Source organism: Aphelocoma coerulescens, chromosome 1, assembly GCF_041296385.1.
Source record: "Aphelocoma coerulescens isolate FSJ_1873_10779 chromosome 1, UR_Acoe_1.0, whole genome shotgun sequence".
NCBI lineage: Eukaryota > Metazoa > Chordata > Aves > Passeriformes > Corvidae > Aphelocoma > Aphelocoma coerulescens.
In genome coordinates, this window is record NC_091013.1 from 4,811,205 (window position 1) to 4,817,122 (window position 5,918).

Below are 5,918 nucleotides of genomic sequence, written 5' to 3' on the forward strand. Positions count from 1 at the left end.
TTGTGCATTCTGAAGGAATCTGCTGTTTTTGTTTTGTCATGTAAATTGGAGCCTCTTCTACCTGCAAAGGGGGAGGGTGGCCAGTGCAGTCCACAACAGAGCTAACCTTGGTATGATTACACAGAGGATGATGTCTTTGAGCTAAAGATTAAACAAGAGAGAAGATCTACTGAATCTAGGTTTTTTTACCTTCTACTTCATTAAAAATCCCCCCTACCACCACAGTGTGGAGTCCAGACTCTGCCAACTCCCTGAAAATGAGAGCAAGGGAAGCCAGATCTGCCCTTTCCACAGAGGATCACTTCCTCCCTTCCAAACAGCATTGATGGGCTCCTCATGCATATTCCCTTCTCCTCATGCATATTCCCTTCTCAGAGAGAGGCAGCAAGTGGGACAGAGAAATACATGGCTGAGGATAAGACACTCAAAAGTATCTAGTTATCTCACTCTGAATCCTGCTATCAGTGGGATTTAAGCAATTCCTCCATTTTTGTGTGTCAGGATGTCTGTGACTGAGAAAGGGCATTTTGCCTGTATCAAACTCACTTTTTTCCCCCTGGAACTGACTGACACTGTGATCCAGAAAAACTTGAGCTACCTACCAATCCCTCCATGCACGCTGTGATCAAGGCCAAGGTCTTAGGAAATAGTGTTCTGTTCCTATTGGAACTGAGGAGATGAGACCCAAGTCTTCAGCTGATTTTTTTTAACAATTGCACCTTTCCACAGTTTATTATTCCAGCTTCTGTCAATAACCAAAAGCTTTTGTTTCATGAGTATGAGAAAATCGTGGTGCTCTGGAACCAGAACCACACCCAGCTGTTGAATGCATTCCCAAGGGCACAGGCAGTTTAAGACTGGATAAAGCCAAGCCTTGGTTGTGCAGTTGCCATCTCGTATCTAATTGGGATTATTTAGGCTATGCTAGGAATTTCCCTTAGTGCCCTTGTCATTGGAGATTTGTGATGGAACAACACCTGGAAAGGAAGGAGAAAGCAATAGGACATGATCTCAGTCTTAAAAAAACAGGCCTGGGAAACACTGGGAATGCCATGTCTGCCCTGCTGTCCCCCAGCCTGTGACAAGCCAGGTGCCAAAGGAACAGAAGGAACTGGGGATTAATACAGGAGAAGAAGTTCCCTCTGCAGGGAGCTGTCTCTGCCATGTGCTGGATTAAAGACTGGAGTGAGAGACTAAAGGGTCTGGAGACACTCAAGTTACACAAATCAGCAACAAGAGGGGTCAAAGTCACAAATAACATAGCAATGTGCCTTCCCCAAACTTAGCTGCTTGCTTTCCTCTTCTCCAACAGCAAGAAAATGCTGTAGGACTTCAAGTCATCCTAAGTACACGTTGACCTATAGCCTAAGGAGTGCATGTGTGCCCTCAGCACGGCCTGGAAATGGGAACTGTGGGATTTGGGTCAGGCAGCTGGTGCCAGGAAATGGGCACAAGCTGCTGAGACATCAGCCAGCCCCCTCCCCAGGCCCACATTCCCTGCACAGGATATTGCAGGGCTCTACCACTGGCTGTGGTTAGTCCTCATCATTGACTTGGTAATAAAAAACCTGCTGGCATCAGCTTCCAAGTGTACTAATGTGGAAAAAATCCAGGAACAGAAATATTACTGCTGGTAATCCAACAATTTTGGACACTTTTATGGGAGTTGAACTGTCCAATGACATCACATTCTGGGGACCCAAATCACTAACATCCCTGTTTAGCTACCATTAAATGCATCAAGCTGGTGTAGCTGCCTGCTGCAAACCCAGTTTCTCCTTTCTGAGCAGATGCAGGCTGTGCTGCTGCTGAAAAGGAGTAGAATTTAAACATTTTTGGTGTATAAACACACCAATCAGCCATTTGTTTCTAGAGTTAACTGGTTCTTTTAAGGACTCAGTTTCCAAAGAGTCAAAAAATGTAGGGCTGTGCACAACTTCTGGTCAGAAAGCTTGCAGTGAAAAACTGGGATCTGTCCAGCTCACAGCCACTTTGCTGCCACATGGCCCCAGTTAAAAGTCTGCCCTGAGGAAATGAAGTTCTTTTTGTGCTGTAGGTCACAGCTCTCTCCAGTTGTCTTGACGTGGGGGATACCTGAACTTTGCATGGTCAAATATATGTGAAATTGGGCTAGAAACTGTAGCAATAATTGATGTTTTAATTCAGGGAAATAGAAGCTGTTGATGCTGGCATTGTACGCGCCCTGTTCTAAGCCCACCACGATCCTGTGCTGGCAGCAACACAACACAGGTTAGGCAGGATTAGAAACGACTCAAAATGATTTTAGGGTGGCTTGGTCCTGTCAGGTGTTTGAGGCATTTCCTACACCACCATTTGACTCACAGAAGACAAGTTCAGCTTCTTTTTCTGCACTTCAGGGTGAGTTTGGGTGAGTTGTTGCACAGTCAGCACAGCTGTGGGGTCCCGCAGCAGATGTGCACAGTCAACCAAAAAATATTTAATGGATTAATTAGAAAAGGGGATACGTGTGTGTGGGCTGACTTCAAAGCCACTTCACTGCCTATTATTCCTTCTTCTCAGCTTCCAGCTTCATAAAGAAACCTTTTTTTCTTTGCAATTATTTTTAAATGCGAGGCTGAATGAATATAACACTACATCTGAGCCTCCGTAAATCTTGTCAACACCTTGCTTAGACATGGAAAACTCTCCATCCAGGAAGGTGTGGGGTCAGAAAGTCCTGCACTGTGCAGCTGGAGCCACCAGATAGCGCTCCCTGTACCGGCATCAGCTGCTCCAAGACCTGTTTGAACCAAAATCTTCAGTAATTCCCGAATTTTTAGCTCAGAACAGGGCAGCTGTTCGCTCACTTCCTTCCAGTGGCTTTTGCAATGCTGATGTGCACTTCAGTTCTCTTCAAGCCGTGTATTCTTTCCCAGCACAATAGATAGCTGGAGAGTTGGGAAATTAATAAGTTTTACTTGTCTGGAGAGGTGACACGGAGCAAGGAGAGGCTGGACAGACAAGGGGAGCTGCACATCCTGTAGGTCACCTTGGCTGTGCCCCCGCAGCAGCTCTGGGGCCGTGCTGGCACAGGCATGAGGAGCCATGCAGCTCTCTAGTTACACATGCACTTAAGCTCCTGGGGGAATCACAGCCAAAAAAGGCAGGGATAAAGGTGTCTGTGGGAATGTCAGTGTGATCCTACCTGTCTCTCTGAGTGCCTGAATACCAGCCTAAAGCAGAGCCCTGAACCCTCAGAAAATACTCAAAAAAAGGGGGTTTTTTGCTCCACAAACTTCTCTTCCACTTTCTTTTTTACATTCTGTGTTGGTGCACGGTGAGGTGAGGACATCACAACTCAGGGAGTCAGGGAGCCAGGAGCAGTCACCTGCCTGCCCCTGAGGCTCTGATGTGTTTGTTGGACACTGCCAAAGCCACCTCGCTGTCACTGTGGTCAGGTATTGACAGCATTTCCTAAACTTTTATTTGTCTCATTGCTACAGTAAACTACTCAACTCAGTAAAGGTTAATTGTCTATCAAATACATTTGAAATCTTTATTTGATTTCTCTTCTCATAATCAGAAAGCTTAAGCAGCCTACGGAGTCTATTTTTTCAGTTGTTCCTTGTGAAGATTTTCACATTGGATTCAGGGAATTGGAAATTTAAGTAAATTAATATTAAAAAAAAAATATAATTTTATGAGCCAAATGGCCAAATTATCTGTGTAAAAAACACCCAATGAATCAAAACATAATTAAATATTAGCTTTTGGCTAATTAAAAAATGTGACATTCCAGCTGCCACTTTCCTTCTCTGTCAGTAAGGTAATTTCCCAGGTCTAATCATTCCCCTTGCCTAAGGACAGGGATAGCTGCAGAGAGAAGCTATCAGTGAGCTTCCTCTTGAGTATCACATACAAGAGACTGATTATTGTGCCATTAGTTATTAAATCCTAATTTGCATTTAAGGAAAAGATCCTTTTTTTCTTCACTTCTGCTGGACAGTGCCTAAATCCATGCCTGGTACTTGCTGAATTCACGCCTGGAACAAGGAAATAAGAAGATGGATTGGCAACAGATGGCAACAGGAGATCATCAAGAACTGCTGTGCTGCTCAGCTTATGGGGCAAGTGATGTGCCATAACCCTACAGCCATGGGCTAGTGAACAGCCCTAAAGTGCCAAACGGATGAGCAGAATAATCTCTCCTCTTTCTTTTCTGTCTTTCCAGAAGAAAGGGACTTGGGAATAGCTGCTCATCCTTGGCCTGGGGGCTGCCAGCAGCAGGGCTGCCCAGGAGGAAGGAACTCCTTCTTGCAGGAATCAGAGCTTTGTCCCTTCCAGGGATGCAGCTGTGTTTGCTGTGTGATGCTGTGACAGGGGTGAGGCATCTGCCTCGCCTCGGGCTGGCCTCTGCTGTCAACAGAGAAAAATGAGCACCACCAGGACATGATTCATGTGCTCTGTGCTGTGTGTCTACTTCAGATGAGATGAAATCACCCAGAAATGGCTGTTTCTCTCCCCTGGCTCCAAAGGGAACATAGAGCAACACAAATTCATAGACACCTCCATTATAACACAGCTGTAGGGGCTCAGGAAAACACCCCCCTTCCCAAATTCCATCAGTTGGAAGAAGGTACCAGCCTTGTCTGTCATGCCAACACCTGATGAGGTGGGTCCTCAAATCTGTGGCATTACAGGCCTGGGCAAGGCATTATTTTGGATCATGAAGAAAGAGCAGGAGTTGTAGCAAGCATGGGGAGTTGAGCAGCAGCAGCAGTACCTGGCAGGGACAAAGCTGGCACTGGAATTTTTCTCTGTTTTCCAGGATTTTGCCATAAGTCTATTTACCACAGCTCCTTTTATGAGTGGTGTTTCTCCTCCCCTCTTTGCTTTGAGTATCACAGAATCACAGAACCATTTAGGTTGGAAAAGACTTCTAAGGTCATTGAGTCCAATCTGTGCCCAATCCCCACTTTGTCACCCAGCCCAGAACACTGAGTGCCATGTCCAGTTGTTCCTTGAATACCTCCAGGGATGTTGACTGGACCACCTCCCTGGGCAGCTCATTCCAGTGCTTAACAATCCTTTCCATGAACAAATTGTGAGCAGCCTGAACCTCCCTTGCTACAGCTTGAGGCAATGTCCTCTAGTTCTGAATAACTGCCTAAATGAGATGGGTCTTGCTAACAAGAGTTTGGTCCTGTGTGGGATAGGACGTAGATCCCTCATGTCTTTCCATCCCATATCCCTCTCACCATGCCTGTTGAATGCATCTTTACCTGAAGGCACACACATATTACAGAAAATGCACTCTTGCACGTGCCCCCTGCAGCACAGAGCTGCAGCCCAATCCTGTGTTTTGGCAAAGACTGGGCAACCCAGGAGCTAACAAAGGGAAGGGTGCATGAAGATTATGCAGGAGAGGGGAAGACAGAAAAAAAGGATAAGCTGAAAAATTCTTTAATGCTAAATTAGTGCATGCTGGTCAAGCTAAGAAAACTAAGGAGAGTTGTGAGGGCTTCCATCTTCATGGCAGGTCACTGCCCAGGCTCCTGCACGGAGCCCTCGGAGCAGAGAGGAAGCAAGGGTGTGTTCTGACTGTGAAAGCCTGACAGGAGACACCTGCTCTGATTCTCACTGGCAGCAACCTGCCTGCCTCAGACAAGCAGCTGGCAGCAGCAGGTGGCTCAGCTGATACTGAGATGGAAACCAGATAAACCCCTCCTCCTCCTTTTTTTTTTTTTTTTTTTTTTTAATATATTTTGTCTAGGTACAAAGGTTTATGGTTGGCCTGTTGGTTACAATGAGCGTGCTCACACTGCTCTGTGAAAAATTTCCTCGCTTCTAGCAAAAAGTGCTGAAAAACCTAGTTAGAAAAGAGAATGAATTTGCAGGTTTATGCCATGCTTGAAAATTCCCTTTTCTTTGAGTTGTCCAGTCTCATGCTAGGAACT